General features: G+C 49.3%; 1 protein-coding gene across 3 annotated transcripts in view; it reads right to left on the reverse strand.

Annotated features, from left to right (window-relative positions):
• Nucleotides 1-21690, reverse strand: part of CFAP251 (cilia and flagella associated protein 251) — a 263063-nt gene that overhangs the window by 11129 nt on the left and 230244 nt on the right. The window lies entirely within an intron of this gene.

Raw genomic sequence — 21690 nt, forward strand, 5'->3', positions numbered from 1 at the left:
GAAAAACCCAGCTGAGGCGTATTGTACCGAGTTTCGCCGTTGGTCGAACGACTGTGGCTGGAATGACCCGGCCCTGCGCAGTCAGTTTCGCCTCGGTTTGTCTGAAGTTATTAAAGACAGTCTCCTTCAGTACCCCGCTCCTGAGACTCTAGACCAGCGTTTTTCAACCGCTGTGCCGCGGCACACTAGTGTGCCGCCAGCGGTTGTCAGGTGTGCCGCAGCCCGCCGCCCACCAGAGATGTCCTACATAGTGCTCCGCTGCCGCCCTTCTCCTGTCAGAGATACTTGGGTCCATCTGCCGTCGGGCTCAGCCAGTGTATTCAGCTTTTTCGCTGCCCGTCCCGTGACCTTAGGTGACGCGCTGTGACACATAGGTCATGCACGCCACGTCACATTCCCGCCCGCCTGCTAGTGTGAGCTGCTGCCTGCGGACTGCTCTGCTCTGCTGTCTGCTCATCCTGCCCGGAATAAACAGGACTGCAGGTTGGCATTATTTTGAGTGCAGTGTGTACAATTTCAGGGGAGGAGACAGTGTGGAATTACTAGGGGGGAGGCAGTGTGGAGTTACTGTGGGGGGGGGGGGCAGTGTGGAATTACAGTGGGGGCCAGTGTGTTTGATTTATAACTCTGGGGGCCAATGTGTTTTATTCCGTGGGGGCCAATGTGAATTATACCGCGGGGGCCAATGTGTTTTCTACCGTGGGGGCCAATGTGTTTTATTCCGTGGGGGCCAATGTGTTTTATACCGTGGGGGCCAATGTGTTTTTATACCATGGGGGCCAATGTTTTTGATAACTGTGGGGTACAATGTGTTTGACAACTGTGGGGTCCAATGGGCTTGATACTGTGGGGGCCAATGTGTTTGATAACTGTGGGGGCCAATGCATGTGTTCCCTACCCCCCCCCCCCCCCCCCACACACCCCGTGGGGGACGGATAGCGTGCCTTGGCAATTTTAAAGTCTGGTTAGGTGTGCCACGAGTCGAAAAAGGTTGAAAATCACTGCTCTAGACAAACTCATGGAGCTCGCTATTTAAATTGATCGTCGACTCCGTGAGCGGAGGGCTGAAAGAGGAGCTAGTTTCAGGCCTAGTCCATGTGTATATACTTTCCCTGAGGACGTCGAGGAGCCCATGCAAATGGGTCTCTCCCGGCTGTCCCCAGAGGAAAGAACCAGAAGGCTAAATTCTGGTCTTTGCTTGTATTGTGGTGGCAAGGGACATATCGCACGTAATTGCCCGAATAAGCAGGGAAACGCTCTGACCAAGTGAGTAGTGAGGGGGTTCACTTGGGTCTGCAGTTAATCTCCTCTAACGATTCCTTATTAGTTCCTGTAAAAATTTCCTTTGCTAGCCTCAGTTCGTTGGTGTCGGCCTTCGTCGACAGTGGAGCTGCGGGAAATTTCATGGATCTTGGTTGGGCTCAGGCCTTAGGCGTTCCACAGATACCTTTGGATAAACGTATCACCATGCACGGCTTGGATGGTGGTCCGCTTTCTAATGGGGTTATCACTCACCGCACACCTCCAGTACAACTGACAGTAGGGGCCCTACATTCAGAGAAAATCGAATTTTACCTTACTCATTGTCCGGCTGTCCCCGTAGTTTTGGGTCACCCCTGGCTTGCCTTTCATAATCCCACCATAGATTGGCGGTCTGGGGAGATTTCCCGATGGGGTCCCTTTTGTGTTAAGGAGTGTATTTCCCGTCCAGTCCGGGTTGCGGCCGTCACCCCAGAACTTATTCCTTTGGAATATCAGGACTTTGCCGACGTTTTCTCCAAGGGTAATGCGGATATACTGCCTCCTCATCGGTCCTATGACTGTGCTATTGATTTAGTTCCTGGTGCCTCTTTACCTAAGGGGAGACTATATGCCCTGTCTGGGCCGGAAACCACGGCAATGAATGATTATGTACAGGAGAGCCTAAAAAAGGCTTCATTAGACCCTCGAAATCTCCATTGAGTGCAGGGTTCTTTTTTGTTGAGAAAAAAGATGGGCCGCTCAGACCATGTATTGATTTTCGGGCTCTGAATAAAATTTCTGTTAAAAACACCTACCATTTGCCATTGATTTCAGTACTCTTTGATCAGCTCCGGTCTGCCGTTATCTTCTCCAAGATCGATCTTAGAGGGGCTTACAATCTCATCCGAATAAGATCTGGGGATGAGTGGAAGATGGCTTTCAGCACACAGTCAGGACATTATGAATACCTGGTGATGCCGTTTTGGCTGTCAAATGCTCCTGCGGTATTTCAAGATCTCATGAACGACGTCCTTCGTGACTTTCTTGGAAAGTTTGTATTTAGACGACATTTTGATTTACTCTGAGTCTTTTGAACAACATATTACCCATGTGCGACTGGTCCTTCAGAAATTACGGGAAAATCATTTATACGCCAAACTGGTGAAATGTGATTTCCACATCACAGAAGTGTCCTTCCTGGGGTATATTATTTCTCCTAAGGGGTTTTTCATGGAACCTAAGAAACTCCAGGCCATCCTAAATTGGGCACAACCCACAAACTTAAAAGCAATTCAGCGCTTTTTAGGGTTTGCAAATTACTATAGGCGTTTTATTCATACCTTCTCTGATTTGGTTGCTCCTATAGTAGCATTGACTAAAAAAGGAGCGGACCCTTCCAATTGGTCGCCTGAAGCCAAGTCTGCCTTTCAGTCCTTAAAGCAGGCCTTTGTTTCAGCTCCAGTACTCAGACACCCTAACCCGGATCTCCCCTTTATCGTCGAGGTAGATGCCTCAGAGGTTGGAGTGGGGGCTATCCTTTCTCAGGAAGAACCGGAGTCTCAGGAATTACACCCATGTGCCTTCATGTCCAGGAAATTCTCCTCCGCAGAATCCAACTATGATGTTGGTAATCAAGAATTGTTGGCAGTTAAATGGGCTTTCGAGGAGTGGAGGCATTGGCTGGAAGGAGCTAGGCATACCATTACGGTGTTTACTGACCACAAGAACCTGCAGTATATTGAGTCTGCTAAAAGGCTTAATGCCCGACAGGCACGTTGGGCGCTGTTTTTTACTCGTTTTAGGTTTATTATCACCTTCAGGCCCGGTTCCAAGAATACGAAAGCTGATGCCCTGTCACGTTGTTTTCTTCCGGTTCACAATAACCATCCGGCTACTACCCCCATAGTTCCATCATCTGTCATCCGGGCAGGCCTCACACAGGATTTATTTACACAGCTAGTCCAGCTTCAGCAGCAGGCTCCCAAAGTTACTCCTGCAGATCGTCTCTTCGTCCCTGAATTTCTGAGAGGCACTGTTCTAGCTGAGTTTCATGATAACAAAGTTTCTGGTCATCCGGGTATCACTAAGACCTTCGAGTTAGTCTCTCGCTCAGTGTGGTGGCCTAATCTTTCTAAAGATGTAAGGGAATTTGTCCGTTCCTGTCAGGTTTGTGCTCAGCACAAGGTATCTCGATCGTTGCCGGTCGGGCAACTCATACCTTTGACCGTTCCTCTCAGGCCATGGTCACATATATCCATGGATTTCGTGGTGGACCTTCCTCTTTCAGACGGATTTCGAGTCATTTGGGTGGTAGTAGACCGTTTTAGTAAGATGGCCCACTTCATTGCTCTTCCCCGATTACCCTCTGCTCAAGGGTTGGCAGTTTTGTTTCTCAGCCATGTGTTCAGGCTCCATGGTTTACCCAGGGATATTGTCTCTGATCGGGGACCGCAATTCATCGCCCGTTTCTGGAAACGTTTTTGTGCCTCATTAAATATGAAACTCTCTTTAACATCTGGGTACCATCCACATTCTAACGGACAGACTGAACGTGTTAATCAGTCGTTAAAACAGTATTTACGGGGGCGTGGCTTGGCCGAGCATGGAGTAGGAAGCTAGGAGTTAGAGCTCCGTATAATCCTGCCTTTTATATCCTGCTTTCCCCGCTAGTGGCTACCAATAACCCGGCTCAGGCGTTGTGGCTTTTGACCCTGCTCACATTGAGGGGTCTGTGGGACGGTGTTTCTGCTCTGGGAAGCCGCTGGACGTATCGCGGCCTACACCGCTCGGCATCACTCCTTCCGCCCGGCGCCATCTTGGGAATCAGCGGCGGAGTCCGGAGCCGCGCTGGGACGGGGCTCCCTCCACTCGCACCATCTGCTGTTTTCGGCTGAATCGGAGATCGCTGTGTGCCCCTGTCTCCTTTCACCTTGCGTTTGGCGGACTGCGGGCCCCTCTGTGGCGGTGATAGCTGCTGGCGGCGCGGGGGTACATCTGCCTACACGGGCCGTCTCTCCTCACATCCCCTGCCTTTCTGCGCTGCTGATCGGAGCCTCCCAGCCTGCATTACTCTGCCTGCAGGGCTGCCTTGATACCTACAACTACCCTGCTCTACCCACACTGCTGGGTGGCGTTTCCATATCTACACTACTCTCTGAGAGGGTCCACTCAAAAGCCTGCTGTTGATTATACTGCCTGACTGCTGACATTACAGATTTCCTTTCCCCTGCCTGGGTTTATTCAACTGCGTGAGACTCTGGAGTCCTGGGGATTTTACAACTGTGGTGAGCACGTATTGTTTATTCTATATCATTGAATCTGCCCGTCTCCCATCATGGTGCGTGGGGGCAGTGCTGCTGCTGCTACCGCTGCTGCTAAACTTGAAAAATATGCTAGAGGCTCTCAATCCTCCTCCCAACCCACCAGGGCTGCTGCTCCCCCATCCCCCTCTTCCCCTTCGGAATCACCACCTCGGGAAGACGACACGTCTCAGTCGACGCAGCAAATTCTCTTAGCCATATCCACATCCGAGCACAGAGTCATGGATAAAATTGGCCAAGTACAGGTGGATATTACTTTAATCAGGCATGACATGCAAAAGATTCGTGAACGGGTGGGGGAGGCGGAACACCGTATCTCCGACCTAGAAGACGTCACCAATCCTCTCAAAGACACAGTTTCCAGCCTCACAACTCAGATGTCGGCAGTTAAGGCGAAGCTCTCCGATATTGAAGGAAGACTGCGTCGTAATAACGTTCGCTTTGTGGGCCTCCCGGAGAGAATGGAGGGCTCCTCCCCAGAATCCTTCCTTGAAACATGGCTTCTCCGTCTATGTCAACGCGATGACTTTGGTCCTCAGTTCTCTGTGGAGAGGGCCCATCGATTGCCTACCAGGGCTCCTCCCCCGGGCGCGCCTGCACGCACTTTCATAGCCCGTTTTCTACATTACAGGGACCGGGATGCAGTCCTACGGCTGGCCCGTACACAGGGTCCTTTGAAATTTGACAACCATGATATTGCTGTCTACCCAGACTTTGCCGTGGAAGTCCAGAAGTCGCGTACGCAGTTCCTACAGGTCAAGAAAAAGCTTCGTGATCATCAAATTCAATATGCCATGTTATTTCCGGCACGGTTGAGGGTGGTGTATGATGGCTCCACACACTTCTTCAATACCCCTCAAGAGGCGGAGGCCTGGCTTGAGCGCAGACCCAGGCCCCCTATTTAGGGACTGGTTCTCCCTCAGAGGACGCATTGACTGCTGGGTTCTGTACTCCTTCTAATCCTGTAGCGGGAATGATCTTTATTTCTAGGAGCTGAATGCTAGGATATAGCCTTTTTGTAGAGGCATTAGTTGTCTCTACTCCCTAGGGTTGTTATAGGTTCTCAGCCTTAGTTCAGTTAACGGTTTTTCTGGGATCCAGGCGTGTCTAGTTTGGGATGGATATGCAGGGAGGGGGGGGTTTGGGTTATTCTGGGTTTGTTCCCTTTTTTTTGTACATGTATTGTCTTATGTGTCACTGTGCTATTTTTTTTTTCTCGAACTGTAATGTGTCCATGATTTCGTTTATGTATGCCTTCTGCTCTCCGTATGCTCCGCCTGTGTGCTGGCGGGGGGTCGTAGTGATCCCTTTGCTTCTCTCCCCTCTATTTATGGGTTCCTCTCTTTTGCGCGCCTTGCTTGCCTTGGATTTTCTTCTTCCCCTCCCTCTCCGCATTTGCCCCTTGCCCTTTTTCTCCTCCTGTCCTTTCTCTTTTGTATCTATGGCTGCAGGGGTTGATGGACTCCGCATACTCGGCTGGAATGTGAGGGGCCTGAATGACCGCATTAAGCGGGCTCTGGTTTTGTCTCAGGTGAGAAAATATAGGGCAGATATCATATGCCTTTCCGAAACGCATCTAGTTGGTACTAAAACCTTGGCTCTCAGGAAGCCCTGGGTGGGTCTCTCCTATCACTCCACCTTCTCTGCTAACTCCAGGGGGGTTTCAGTTTTGGTGCGGAAGTCGGTTAATTTCCACTTGGTTCATAGCCAAATTGACCAATATGGCAGATATGTATTTCTTAGGGCCTATGTTAACCGTACACTTTTACACATACTTGCTGTCTACGTCCCTCCCCCCTACAATAATGAGGTACTCAGGCGGGCGATGTCGTTTCTTGCTACTTCTCCCTCGGCTCCGGTCCTTTGCATCGGTGACTTCAATAATGTTTTGGATAAAGTCTTAGATAGATGGACTGAGCTTCCCCCTTCCCTACCCTCTGCCTCCCCGTCCCCCACTCCGTTCGCAAGGTTGATTTCCGAGCTTGGACTCCTGGATATTTGGAGGTTGAGACACCCTAATCAACTCCAATACTCCTGCCACTCGGCCAGCTTTCACTCGTTCTCGAGAATAGACTTGGCCCTCGTCTCCCCTGATCTCACTGCTAGAATACTGGATGCCCAGTACCTTCAGAGAGGAATCTCGGATCACTCACCTGTGCCGGTGGTCCTGGATTCTGTTCCTCCCCGTGGGGCTAAGCTCTGGAAGTTGAATCCCTTTTGGTTGACCTTGTTAACTGACCACGAGGCCTTGCTTAACGAATGGAGTGATTTTGGGGTTCATAATGCGTCCTGTTCTGATCCACTGGTTAAACATGACGCATTTAAAGCTTCACTAAGGGGCTCCTTCATACGACAAATAGCTAATGTCAAGAAATCTAGTAGAGAAGAAGAGATGCGCCTGGAGCTTGCCTGTTCCCAATCCGAATCTACTTACCTCACTACTAGGACCCTTGATGATCGGGCAAGTTGGGATTTGGCCAGGAAAGCCTGGTCTGACCACTTGCTTGATAAATCAAAGCGCAAATTACTTTTCTCCCAGCACGCCCTGTATTCACAATCGGACACGGGGGGTAGTTACTTGGCATTTCTGGCTAGGGGAGAGAGAACGGGGGGTTCCATTCAGCAGGTCTGTGATACTCAGGGCGAAATGGTATATGCCACTCCTGAAATAGCCCAGGTCTTCCAGTCCTTTTATTCCTCGCTGTATGCCTCTAGAGTCGCCTATACCCCCACTCAACTACAGCAATATCTTTCAGACATTACCCTGCCACAACTATCTCAACAATCTGTAGATATTTTGGATGCTAATATTACCCCAGAGGAAGTTGAGGCTGCTATTGCCTCCTTCCCTAACAAAAAGGCCCCGGGTAGCGACGGTATACCGGTTGAAGTTTATAAACAATATCGTGCATACTTTGTCCCCTATCTTTTGACTCTCTTTAATACATTGCTGGAGGGCGCTCGTCTACCTCCCTCTATGTCTGAAGCTATTATCGTGGTGATCCTTAAACCGGGTAAAGACCCTACGGCCCCGGAATCCTACCGCCCGATCTCATTGCTACCTGCTGATGTCAAAATTTTGGCCAAAATTCTGGCACTTAGACTCAATAGTGTTATCACTTCGATCATACATGATGACCAGACAGGATTTATGCCAGGCAAGCCCACCCTCCAAAATTTGAGGCGACTGTTCTGTCACCTGCAGATGGGGGACCGCCCCGAGTCGGAGGCTGTGGTGGTTTCCTTGGATGCTGCCAAGGCCTTCGACTCTGTGGAGTGGGTGTATTTGTGGGAAGTTCTTAGACGGTTTGCTTTTGGCCCCAAATTCATACGCTGGGTACAATTACTCTATTCCTCCCCCGTGGCTCGGATATCTGTCAATGGCTATGTGACCTCTCCGTTTGCCTTGTCCCGTGGTACCAGACAGGGCTGCCCACTCTCCCCTGCCCTTTTTGCCCTGGCTGTAGAGCCATTGGCATGTTTCATCAGAGCGTCCCCTGATGTTAGAGGCATCACCATTGACGGACATGAGGATGTCATTGCATTATATGCCGATGACATGCTCTTGTTCCTCAGAGACCCTGATGCTTCCCTGACCTCCCTTCTGGGTATTGTTGATACATTTGGTCTCTACTCCGGCCTGACTATCAACTGGAATAAATCTAATGTCTTTCCCATCTCTGGTATTCTTCCTGACCCGTTGCCAGATGTGTCCTCCTTGACCTGGACCCTTCGCTTTCAGTATCTTGGTGTCTGGATCACTCCTAATGTTAAGTCTTTTGTACATCAAAACATTGACCAGGTCACGATGGATCTGAAGCGACGGGTTCATGTATGGAAGAAGCTTCCCCTTACTGTCACGGGTCGCATTAACCTTATTAAGATGGTGATGCAACCGAAGTATCTTTATTTATTGCAGCACTCTCCTACTTATATCCCCAAGAAAATATTCACTAATATTGATAGTGTACTTTCCTCCTTTGTTTGGGGCGACAAAACGCCTAGGGTTGCCCTGAGAGCTCTGGTTAAGGCTAAATCGGATGGAGGCTTGGGCTTTCCCAATCTCCGGGCTTATTATATAGCTGCTCAGCTTGCACACCTGTCTAATTGGATTCTCAACAGGGATAGTCTCACATTTGAGAGATTCTTTGCCGAGTGTGTGGGGTCTCATTTCTCCCCTCTCCAGTTTCTTCTTTCTGCCTCTTCTACTGCTGGTCTTCCTCCTTTGCTACGACAATCGCTACTTGTGTGGCGTCAGGCTCACTCCTATTACTCATGGCAGGGCACAGACTCTGACACGCCACTCTGGTTCAATCCAAGATATAGGGAGTTGTTGCAACTCTCACAGGACAACATATGGATTGGGGCAGGCCTTACCACAGTCTTGCAACTATTTGATAATGGTGTTTTCAAGTCTTTCGCACAACTGAAGGAGGAGCTTGAAATATCCAATAGATCCTTTTATCGCTATCTACAGCTTCGCCATGCGGTGCAGGCACAGTTTGGGGCCTCACCCCCGCCCATTTCTGACTCCCCGATTAAAGATATGGTTAGGAATTTGGGTGCAAGACACCAAGTTTCCATTCTATATAGTAGTCTGAATGCACACATCTGTCCGAATATATTTGATCAACTTAAACTCAAATGGGAACAAGACATTGGCCCAATTGCAGACGACCAATGGCTACAGGTGTTGAGCTCACTTAAATACTCCACTCAGTGTATCAAATATCAGCAGGTTTATTTTTATGTTCTGCATAGGACATACAGAACTCCAGTTTCTATGTATAAAGCAGGCCTACGGCCTGATAGTACCTGCCCCAGATGTGGTGCCCTTGAATCTACTTTTTGGCACCTATTATGGCTGTGCCCCACTGTGTATGCCTTTTGGGCAGCAGTTTGGGCGGACGTTCTGCTCACTGAACCTACGCTCCCCCCCCTCTCTCCTGCTATATGTATGTTTGCGCTAGACTTAGAGGAATCCTACTGCCCTGCACTATACAAATATGTTCTTTGCCTGACTACCTTAGCTAAGGTGATTATAGCGCGTAACTGGTTTGCTACCTCTTCCCCCAGTGTGTACAACTGGCGAGCCCTAGTAAATGAGGTGTCAGGACACGAGAGGTTTACACATAGATCTAGAGGGACCCTACCCCATCACTTTAGCAAGTGGGATAGGTGGAATACCTCCCGTCTGGCTACAACTGGAGCAATATTCTCTGACTGATTGAGGCTTCGTATTTGAATTTACAATGTTGCCGTGACGCTTATTCCATGTGACACTGTGACACAGATGGTATTAATTACTGTATTTTTTCTGCAATGTGTGTTTTTTTTTTTTTCTTTCTCTTCTCTTTCTTTCTCCCTCTGTTTTGATTGTTGTTCTGGTTTTGTTCTGCATTTAATGTTGTTGTTTTTTTTTTTTTTTTACCTTGTCCCTGTGCAAAACTCTAATAAAAAATTACACAAGTTAAAAAAAAAAACAAAACAGTATTTACGGTTATATTCGGCCAAACTTCAGAATGATTGGTCTGAATTTCTTCCTTTGGCCGAGTTTGCCTATAATAACTCTTGTCATTCTTCCACCAAGGAGTCCCCATTCTTTTCGGTCTTGGGCTTTCATCCTAGAGCCAATTCTTTTTACCCTCATTTTCCAGTCTCCTCGTTGACCTTAACTTCCCGTCTCAGAATGATTTGGAAAAAGGTGCACCTTGCCCTTAAGAAGGCTGCCTTCCGAGAAAAAAAAAATTCTGATAGGTTCCGACGCCCCTGCACTTTTAAGGTGGGAGATAAGGTGTGGTTGTCAACCCGCAACATCAAGCTCCGACAACCCTCGGCTAGATTGGGACCCAAATTTATTGGACCGTTCCTTATCGTTAAGAAGGTCAACCCAGTTGCTTTTCGCCTACGCTTGCCTAAATCACTTAAAATTGGCAATACTTTTCACTGTTCCCTTCTGAAGCAGTATATTTCTTCCAGGAGATTCCCTCGGAAGACTTCCCAGGGTTGACCTCCGGTGGATGTTCAGGGGCAACAAGAGTTCTTGGTGGAGAAGGTTTTAGATTCCAAGGTTTCTCGGGCCCGGCTTTATTTTTTGGTTCACTGGAAAGGCTATGGTCCGGAGGAAAGGTCTTGGGTCCTGGATAAGGATCTACATGCCCCTAAACTTAAGAGATTATTCTTTCAGGAATTTCCTCAGAAACCCGGCTTTAGGGGTTCTTTAACCCCTCCTCAAGGGGGGGGTACTGTTAGGTGCCGCGGTCCACGGCGCCGCTCGGTCTGTTTCCGAGCGACGCTCACGGCCGCCGCACCTCCTTCCCTGCCCGCCCGGCGCCTAGCAACGCTGGGACGCAGTGCGCGCTGAGCCGCCGGGTCCCTAGCAACGCTAGGACGCCGTGCGCGCTGAGCCGCCGGGTCCCTAGCAACGCTAGGATGCCGTGCGTGCTTAGCCGCCGGACCCTTAGCAACGGGGACGCCACTGACTACCGCGTTCCCCGTTGCTTCCTGCCAATCATTTCACTTGTTAGCTCTGGTCGTGCAGCAGGGCAGCTGCACGACATTACTAATCAGGCTTCACTGCAGCTATTGGAGGGTTCCCTGTTAAATTTTCCCTCACTACCTGGCACAGACGCCGGTGATAGCTTCCTGTATGCTGTTCCTGCCTGGTAACGTCTGTTCCTGGTTTAGCTGTATCTGGTCGATCCTGCTCCCTGTGCTCCCGTGTCCTGGAGTTCTGAAGCCGGTCCTGGGAATCCTTCCTGTCCTAAACGAACCTGTTACAGTCATCCGTGGGTTCTCGTTACTTGGGGTTCTCTCCCGGTTTGTGAGTAGCGGCTTCTGCCGCGAGTTGCGGCCTAGGCCGCTTAATCCTTGTATTACTTTTGTGTTGGTGGTTTTTGCGGAGGTTTCTGCTTTTCACTGTCCTCCCCAGAACTCGGCGGTGCCGTGTGGGGGAACGGACAGTGGTATCTTTTGTTGTTCTTTTCCTTTGGCGGCGTGCCGCACATATATTTAGTTTCAGGGTAGTTAGTAGCCCCTACATTTTGTTAGTTTTAGTTAGAGGTCCCCTTGTTATTATCCTTTCTCGGTTCACGCTTTGTCTCACGCTAAGACCTGGGGGCATCGGAGTTGGGCAGACCTAATCCGCCCTTCAAACGCGGCTGCCGTGGGCCCAAGAAACCATAGTCACTCAGGCATGAATTGACCACATGGGTAAGACAACGGAGGTAGGGTGCTAGGGGCTATTCTCGTACCACTCCTTAGTTCAGCGTCGCGTCCTGGTGCTCTGAACTCACCTCGCAACATCTCTCCAGTTCTGAGCATTAGGAACGTAACAGTTACAGAGCACAGAGTGAGGGTGCAGAGCTGGGGCCCAGTTACAGAGCACAGAGTGAGGGTGCAGAGCAGGGGCTCAGTTACAGAGCACAGAGTGAGGATGCAGAGCTGGGGCCCATTTACAGAGCACAGAGTGGGTGCAGAGCAGGGGCTCAGTTACAGAGCACAGAGTGAGGATGCAGAGCTGGGGCCCAGTTACAGGGCACAGAGTGAGGGTGCAAAGCTTGGCCCCGTTGCAGAGTCCGGATGCATGTCTCTGCATCTGGAGGTTGCATTGGCCTAAGCAAACACTTTGTATGCACTGCACTGATTCCTGTGACTGACAGTAGTAGAGAGATAGTGGTGGGGCAGTTGTTTTAGGAGGGGGCTACACTCAAGATGGGCAATGCTCATGCCCCTTTGGTGTCTTCAAGCCACTCCATGTACGCTTTTGATGCTTGCATAACCCCCCTCCAGATGCCAATTTAATGCACTCACATCACTGCATATAGAAGATAATGCTGGTGGCAGTAAAATGTGTTGGTCATTGCTGTGGTGGTGATTGGGGGAGACATGTAGGTGGACCTGGCAGTAGCAGTAAGCATTAGGTCAACACTTTTTGGTTGCACATAGTACTGCAGAAGCTGTATTTTCTATCATCATTCTTAATATACTATACAACATTCACAATATAATCCCAAAACTTTTCATTTGCTATGTATAGTGGTCAATGTAGAACAATAACATCTGAGAAAGGGATCACACCATCTCAAACATTAGGTTTGGGGGAGAGATAAAATATGTAGTATTTAAAAGTCTATATTAATATTCTGCGTTTGTAGAGCTAATAGCAATTAGAGTGACAATATTTGTGCATTGCATAGTGTGCATAATGCGAAGATAAATATTTGTGTTGATATACAGTATCTAGAGGACAGAAATGACGTTGTCAGCTCAGGAAGCAGAATACTGTATGTACTCTCATACGTAGCAGATATCAGGGACGTGCAGTGAGCAGGGGCAAACACAGGATTTCCAAAGGGGGTGGGGTCAAGCATGGGGGGCACAGACTGAGGTATTATGCACTCTGTGACCTGTCATGGGCCCTCATTCCGAGTTGATCGCTCGCTAGCTGTTTTTAGCAGCCGTGCAAACGCATAGTCGCCGCCCACGGGAGTGACTATAAAATTAGAATAATACAAAAATTATATTTCTAACATATTCTTTGTATTTTACATATACTGTATACAGTCAAAACACTGGCACAAACGTTAGTATGACAGGAAAGGCTCTGCCTCACCCCACTGCATGCCACTGTCAGATATGTATAATACTGAGCAGATACCTGTAATATTGGGGAGCAGTATAATCAGAATTAGTCACAGATAATGTTTTGCTCATAGCGTATAACAATTAGTTGCAATCTTGATACAACTTTTGCAGACAGAATTTTGTTTACTATTATTCAGCACACTGAACTGGAAGGTAATGTGAATTATTTATATGTTGCATATATTTTCATTCAAAGTAGAGATAAAGTCAAAATTGATGCGTACAAAAAAGTTATAGTGACTTTTCTGTGACCGTGATACAAATGAGGCCTAGCCAATTGTTTTTATTTTACAATATGGTGTTTAAATCCAGAATTGCTTTATTTAGTGGGGTGTACAAGTGAATTTTTTTTGGGCGATTAAATATATTTTCATTTTGTTTGGATTATGTAGGAAACATAATACAGCAATACACTTGTCAGTGCCCCTGATTATTAAAGCAAATAAAACAACCACAAAACACTCCTCATATATAATAATTTATTTCTAATGGTGCCCACACACGGTGCGATTCTCGCATGCTATTTAATCTTTTTCGTTCAAATAGCCTTGCGTCTAGTTCAGATCGCACCGTGTGTATTGTCCCTTGCGATGCGCGCTCCCGTCTAGTCAATATCGCAAGGCAAAATAGTATGTCCAAGCAAATATTTCTGAACTACATCGCATACATTACATATTGTAGTGTAGTCAAATTCGGGTGTAGTTCAAATCGCATGTAGTTCAAATAGCATACCACTAAAGTACAAATCTTTTAGCACACATAGGGGGTCATTCCGAGTTGTTCGCTCGCAAGCTGCTTTTAGCAGCTTTGCACACGCTAAGCCGCCGCCTACTGGGAGTGAATCTTAGCTTATCAAAATTGCGAACGAAAGATTAGCAGAATTGCGAATATGCACTTCTTAGCAGTTTCTGAGTAGCTCCAGACTTACTCGGCATCTGCGATCAGTTCAGTCAGTTTCGTTCCTGGTTTGACGTCACAAACACACCCAGCGTTCGCCCAGACACTCCTCCGTTTCTCCAGCCACTCCCGCGTTTTTCCCAGAAACGGTAGCGTTTTTTCACACACACCCATAAAACGGCCAGTTTCCGCCCAGAAACACCCACTTCCTGTCAATCACACTCCGATCACCAGAACAAAGAAAAAACCTTGCAATGCCGTGAGTAAAATACCTAACTGCTTAGCAAATTTACTTGGCGCAGTCGCACTGCGGACATTGCGCATGCGCATTAGCGACTATTCGCTCCGTTGCGAGAAAAAAATAACGAGCGAACTCAGAATGACCCCCATAGTATGGCTCAATTGTACCTAGCACAGATAGCACCGTGTGGGGGCACCATTAAGTTTGGTGCCCACCCAGGCACTCTGTTGTTTTGCCCGACCATTCAAGGTGTCTTAAGCTGAGTACACAGACGATATCCTGGATGATGTGCCTGATTCCGACACATCGTTCACAATATTGTCTAGTGTGTATGCACTATGTCGCGGATAATGTGCGCTCCCACGCATCGTCAACGACACTGCCCGGCGAAGTGCATGCAAGGCTGACAATTGACATCGCCAGTGAGGGCCATGTTGGCCCCCGCTCCCCTCCTTCTCCGCTGTCATTAGCCGCTGCTAGCATCAGCAAGGGTGTATGCCGGGTCCCATTGCCGCCCATATTGCTTGGAACACACATCGTCTAGTGTGTACCTAGCATTGGACATAACTGTAAATCATAGATGGACGTCAGGATCGCCCAATATCCACCTAATGCAGATGTGGTTGGAGGTTCTATTGCTGCAGCTTTCTTGGCGGCAGCAGCAATACTCTAGTATGTTAATACTGCAGTAGGTGCCTTGTATAAGTAGGTACCTCCTGCTTGCATTAGTGATCCATGTTGTGTCCTAGAACACAGCATAGGGTTACCTTCAACACCATCAGCTAGATGCATGACCAAAGTCGACCGCTGTAGTTCCTACAAAGAGGCCAAAACTGCAGCTACACATGTCCTTTTTGGTAAACAGAGGCAGTCACCACCCCCTCCCCACCCCCAAACAGCTGCAGACTGTCAGTCTAGTAGTGCCGTAGTGCTAACGATGCAGGACCCATACTTCACATGCGAACATCTGTATTTTGCTCTGTGTGCCTCTGATCAGTAGCGGATCTTGCCACGGGCAAGCAGGACTTTTGCCTGGGGCGTCGCCTTCCGGAGGGCGCCGGCGCCATCCGGAGGGCACCGCACCATGGCAAGATCCGCTGCTGCTGTTGTGCCCCCCGCGGCTGCGGCCCGCTGTCCGTTGTGAAGGGAAACTAGACGCTACGCGTCTAGTTTCCCTTCGTGGGCTGCCCGCTGTGAAGGGAAACTAGACGCTACGCGTCTAATTTCCCTTCCTGGAGAGGACCTTCACTGTAATGATGTGCGGTGCGCATTGACGTCATCGCGCACCGCACAGCAAAGGTCCTCTCCAAGAAGGGAACTAGACGCTTAGCGTCTAGTTTACCTTCGTGGAGAGGACCTTTGCTGTGCGGTGCGCGATGACGTCATCGTGCACCGCACATCCTACAACAGTACAGGGGGCGTAACTGACCACGCCCCCTGTATGAAGCCACACCCCCTAATGCCGCCCGGGGCGCCAGAAGCCCCGGAACCGGCCCTGCCTCAGATCCTATATCATCTGAACAAGGCCAATAAACATATAATTGGGAGACTTCAGATATCGAATTGGAAAATAAGATTTTACTTACCGGTAAATCTATTTCTCGTAGTCCGTAGTGGATGCTGGGGACTCCGTAAGGACCATGGGGATAGACGGGCTCCGCAGTAGACATGGGCAGTTTAAGAAAGAATTTAGGTTCTGGTGTGCACTGGCTCCTCCCTCTATGCCCCTCCTCCAGACCTCAGTTAGAGAAACTGTGCCCAGAAGAGCTGACAGTACAAGGAAAGGATTTTGGTAATCCTGGGCAAGATTCATACCAGCCACACCGTATAACATGTGATAACAACCAGTTAACAGTATGACAAAACACAGAGCATCAGGTCCAACCCTGATGCAACCATAACTTAACCCTTATTGAAGCAATAACTATATAAAAGTATTGCAGAAGAAGTCCGCACTTGGGACGGGCGCCCAGCATCCACTACGGACTACGAGAAATAGATTTACCGGTAAGTAAAATCTTATTTTCTCTAACGTCCTAGTGGATTCTGGGAACTCCGTAAGGACCATGGGGATTATACCAAAGCTCCCAAACGGGCGGGAGAGTGAGGATGACTCTGCAGCACCGATTGAGCAAACACAAGGTCCTCCTCAGCCAGGGTATCAAACTTGTAGAACTTTGCAAAAGTGTTTGAACCTGACCAAGTAGCCGCTCGGCAAAGCTGTAATGCCGAGATCCCACGGGCAGCCGCCCAAAGAGCCCACCTTCCTAGTGGAATGGGCCTTAACTGATTTCGGCAGTGGCAATCCAGCAGCAGAATGAACCTGCTGAATCGTGTTACAGATCCAGCGAGCAATAGTTTGCTTTGAAGCAGGAGCACCAAGCTTGTTGGAAGCATACAGGATAAACAAAGACTCTGTTTTCCTGACCCTAGCCGTTCTGGCTACATAAACCTTCAAAGCCCTGACCACATCAAGTAACTCGGAATCCTCCAAGTCAGTAGTAGCCACAGGCACCACAATAGGTTGGTTTATATGAAAGGATGAAACCACTTTCGGTAGGAATTGTGGACGGGTCCGCAATTCTGCTCTATCCGCATGGAAAACCAGATAGGGGCTTTTATGTGACAAAGCCGCCAACTCTGACACACGCCTAGCCGAAGCCAAGGCTAATAGCATGACCACCTTCCACGTGAGATATTTCAACTCCACCGTTTTGAGTGGTTCAAACCAGTGGGATTTCAGGAAACAACACCACGTTAAGATCCCAAGGTGCCACTGGAGGCACAAAAGGGGGCTGAATATGCAGCACTCCCTTTACAAACGTCTGAACTTCAGGTAGAGAAGCCAACTCTTTTTGAAAGAAAATGGATAGGGCCAAAATCTGGACCTTAATGGAACCCAATTTTAGTCCCAAATTCACTCCGGACTGTAGGAAGTGAAGGAAACGGCCCAGCTGGAATTCCTCCGTAGGAGCATTCCTGGCCTCACACCAAGCAACATATTTTCGCCATATACTGTGATAATGTTGAGCTGTCACGTCCTTCCTAGCCTTTATCAGCGTAGGAATGACCTCATCCGGAATGCCTTTCTCTGCTAGGATCCGGCGTTCAACCGCCATGCCGTCAAACGCAGCCGCGGTAAGTCTTGGAACAGACAGGGCCCCTTTTGCAACAAGTCCTGTCTTAGAGGAAGAGGCCACGGGTCCTCTGTGAGCATGTCTTGCAGATCTGGATACCAAGTCCTTTGTGGCCAATCTGGAACAATCAGTATTGTTCTCACTCCTCTTTTTCTTATTATCCTCAGCACCTTGGGTATGAGAGGAAGAGGAGGAAATACATAGACCGACTGGAACACCCACGGTGTCACCAGGGCATCTACAGCTATCGCCTGAGGGTCTCTTGACCTGGCACAATACCTCTGTAGCTTTTTGTTGAGGCGGGATGCCATCATGTCCCCCTGTGGCAGTTCCCACCGACTTGTAATCTGTGCGAAGACTTCCTGATGAAGTCCCCACTCTCCCAGGTGGAGGTCGTGTCTGCTGAGGAAGTCTGCTTCCCAGTTGTCCACTCCCGGGATGAACACTGCTGACAGTGCGCTTACGTGATTCTCCGCCCAGCGAAGAATCTTGGTGGCTTCCGCCATCGCCACTCTGCTCCTTGTGCCGCCTTGACGGTTTACATGAGCTACTGTGATGATGTTGTCTGACTGAATCAGAACCGGTTGGTCGCGAAGCAGGGTCTCCGCTTGACGTAGGGCGTTGTATATGGCCCTTAGTTCCAGGATGTTGATGTGAAGGCAAGTCTCTTGACTTGACCACAGACCTTGGAAATTTCTTCCGTGTGACTGCACCCCAACCTCGGAGGCTTGCGTCCGTGGTCACCAGGACCCAGTCCTGAATGCCGAATCTGCGGCCCTCGAGAAGGTGAGCGCTCTGTAGCCACCACAGGAGTGACACCCTGGCCCTGGGGGATAGGGTGATTAACCGATGCATCTGAAGATGTGATCCGGACCACTTGTCCAGTAAGTCCCATTGAAAGGTCCTCGCATGGCACCTGCCGAAGGGAATGGCCTCGTATGATGCCACCATCTTTCCCAGGACCCGAGTGCAGTGATGCACTGACACCTGTTTTGGTTTTAATAGGTTCCTGACCAGTGTCATGAGTTCCTGAGCTTTCTCCATCGGGAGATAAACCCTTTTCTGGTCTGTGTCTAGAATCATGCCCAGGAAAGGCAGACGAGTCGTAGGAACCAACTGCGACTTTGGAATATTTAGAATCCAGCCGTGTTGCCGTAACACTTCCAGAGAAAGTGCTACACTGATCAGCAACTGCTCTCTCGACCTCGCTTTTATGAGGAGATCGTCCAAGTATGGGATAATTGTGACTCCTTGCTTTCGCAGGAGTACCATCATTTCCGCCATTACCTTGGTAAATATTCTCGGTGCCGCGGAGAGACCAAACGGCAACGTCTGAAATTGGTAATGACAATCCTGTACCACAAATCTGAGGTACGCCTGATGAGGTGGATAAATGGGGACATGAAGGTATGCATCCTTTATGTCCAGAGACACCATAAAATCCCCCCCTTCCAGGCTTGCGATGACCGCTCTCAGCGATTCCATCTTGAACTTGAACCTTTTCAGGTATATGTTCTGGGATTTCAAATTCAATATGGGTCTGACCGAACCGTCCGGTTTCGGGACTTCAAACTTGTTGAAGGAGGGGAACCTTGACCACCACCTGTTGAAGATACAATTTGTGAATTGCAGTTAACACTACTTCCCTCTCGTGGGGGGAAGCTGGCAGGGCCGATTTGAGGTATCGGTGAGGTGGCATTTCCTCGAATTCCAGCTTGTATCCCTGAGACACAATCTCTATTGCCCAGGGATCCAACTGGGAGTGAACCCACTTGTGGCTGAAATTTCGAAGACGCGCCCCCACCGAGCCTAGCCCCGCTTGTGGAGCCCCTGCGTCATGCGGCGGATTTTGTAGAGGCCGGGGAGGACTTCTGTTCCTGGGAACTAGCTGTGTTGTGCAGCTTCTTTCCTCTGCCCCTGCCTCTGGCACCTCGGACCTTCTTGTTTTTCTGTGATCTAAAGGACTGCATTTGGTAATACAGTGCCTTCTTAGGTTGTGAGGGAACATAAGGCAAAAAAATTTACTTTCCAGCAGTAGCTGTGGAGACCAGGTCCGAGAGACCTTCCCCAAACAACTCCTCACCCGTGTAAGGTAAAACCTCCATGTGCCTTTTTGAGTCGGCATCGCCTGTCCATTGCCGAGTCCACAGGACCCTTCTGGCAGAAATCGACATTGCATTTATTCTAGAGCCCAGAAGGCTAATGTCTCTTTGAGCATCTCTCATATATAGGACAGCGTCTTTTATATGCCCCAGGGTCATTAATATAGTATCCTTGTCCAAGGTATCAAGTTCCTCAGATAAGGTATCCGTCCATACTGCTACAGCACTACACACCCAGGCCGACGCAATTGCCGGCCTTAGTAAGGTACCTGAATGTATATAAATGGACTTCAGGGTACCCTCTTGCTTTCTATCCGCAGCATCTTTTAGGGTGGCCGTATCCTGTGATGGCAGGGCTACCCTCTTGGATAAGCGTGTGAGAGCTTTGTCCACCCTAGGGGAGGATTCCCAGCGTAACCTGTCCGTTGGCGGTAAAGGATACGCCATAAGCATCCGTTTGGAAATCTGCAGTTTTTTATCTGGAGATTCCCAAGCCTTTTCACATAACTCATTTAGCTCATGTGAAGGGGGAAAGGTCACCACCTGCCTTTTTTCCCCATACATATGAACCCTCTTGTCAGGGACTGGGGTTTCCTCTGTGATGTGCAACACATCCTTTATTGCTATAATCATATAACGGATGGCTTTAGCCAATTTAGGCTGTAACTTTGCATCATCGCCATCGACACTGGAATCAGAATCCGTGTCGATATCTGTGTCAACAATTTGGGATAGTGGGCGCTTCTGAGACCCTAACGGCCTCTGCAACATAGGATCAGGCATGGGCTGAGACCCCGACTGTCCTAAGGTTTCAGCTTTATCCAACCTTTTATGCAAGGAATTAACATTATCATTTAAAACCTTGCACATATCCATCCAATCAGGTGTCGGCGCCGTCGTCGGCGACTCCACATTCATTTGCTCCCGCTCTGCTTCCACATAGCCTTCCTCGTCAAACATGTCGACACAAGTGTACCGACACACCACACACACACACAGGGGATGCTCTTTTTGAAGACAGTTCCCCCACAAGGCCTTTTGGAGAGACTGAGAGAGAGTATGCCAGCACACACCCCAGCGCTATATGTCCCAGGAATCACACAGTAACTTAGTGTTAACCCAGTAGCTGCTGTATATAATGTTTTTGCACCTAATTTATGTGCCCCCCCCTCTCTTTTTACCCTCTTCTACCGTGAATCTGCAGGGGAGAGCCTGGGGAGCTTCCTCTCAGCGGAGCTGTGGAGAGAAAATGTCGCTGGTGAGTGCTGAGGAAGAAGCCCCGCCCCCTCAGCGGTGGGCTTCTGTCCCTCGTTTCTGTGTAAAAATATGGCGGGGGCTCATGCATATATACAGTGCCCAACTGTATATATGCCCAACTTTTGCCAAGAGGTCTTAATTGCTGCCCAGGGCGCCCCCCCCCCCCCCCTGTGCCCTGCACCCTACAGTGACCGGAGTATGTGGGTTTAATGTGGGAGCAATGGCGCACAGCTGCAGTGCTGTGCGCTACCTCAGTTTGAAGACTGGAGTCTTCTGCCGCCGATTTTGAAGTCTTCTTGCTTCTTTCACCTGGCTTCTGTCTTCCGGCTCTGCGAGGGGGGCGGCGGCGCGGCTCCGGGATCGGACGACAAAGGGTGAGATCCTGTGTACAATCCCTCTGGAGCTAATGGTGTCCAGTAGCCTAAGAAGCAGGACCTATCTTCAGTGAGTAGGGCTGCTTCTCTCCCCTCAGTCCCACGCTGCAGAGAGTCTGTTGCCAGCAGATCTCTCTGAAAATAAAAAAACCTAACAAAGGCCCTCATTCCGAGTTGATCGGTCGCAAGGCGAATTTAGCAGAGTTACACACGCTAAGCCGCCGCCTACTGGGAGTGAATCTTAGCTTCTTAAAATTGCGACCGATGTATTCGCAATAATGCGATTACTAACTACTTAGCAGTTTCAGAGTAGCTCCAGACTTACTCTGCCTGTGCGATCATTTCAGTGCTTGTCGTTCCTGGTTGACGTCACAAACACACCCAGCGTTCGCCCAGGCACTCCCACCGTTTCTCCGGCCACTCCTGCGTTTTTTCCGGAAACGGTAGCGTTTTCAGCCACACGCCCCTGAAACG

The sequence above is a fragment of the Pseudophryne corroboree genome, chromosome 1 (assembly GCF_028390025.1).
Source record: "Pseudophryne corroboree isolate aPseCor3 chromosome 1, aPseCor3.hap2, whole genome shotgun sequence".
NCBI classification, from domain to species: domain Eukaryota; kingdom Metazoa; phylum Chordata; class Amphibia; order Anura; family Myobatrachidae; genus Pseudophryne; species Pseudophryne corroboree.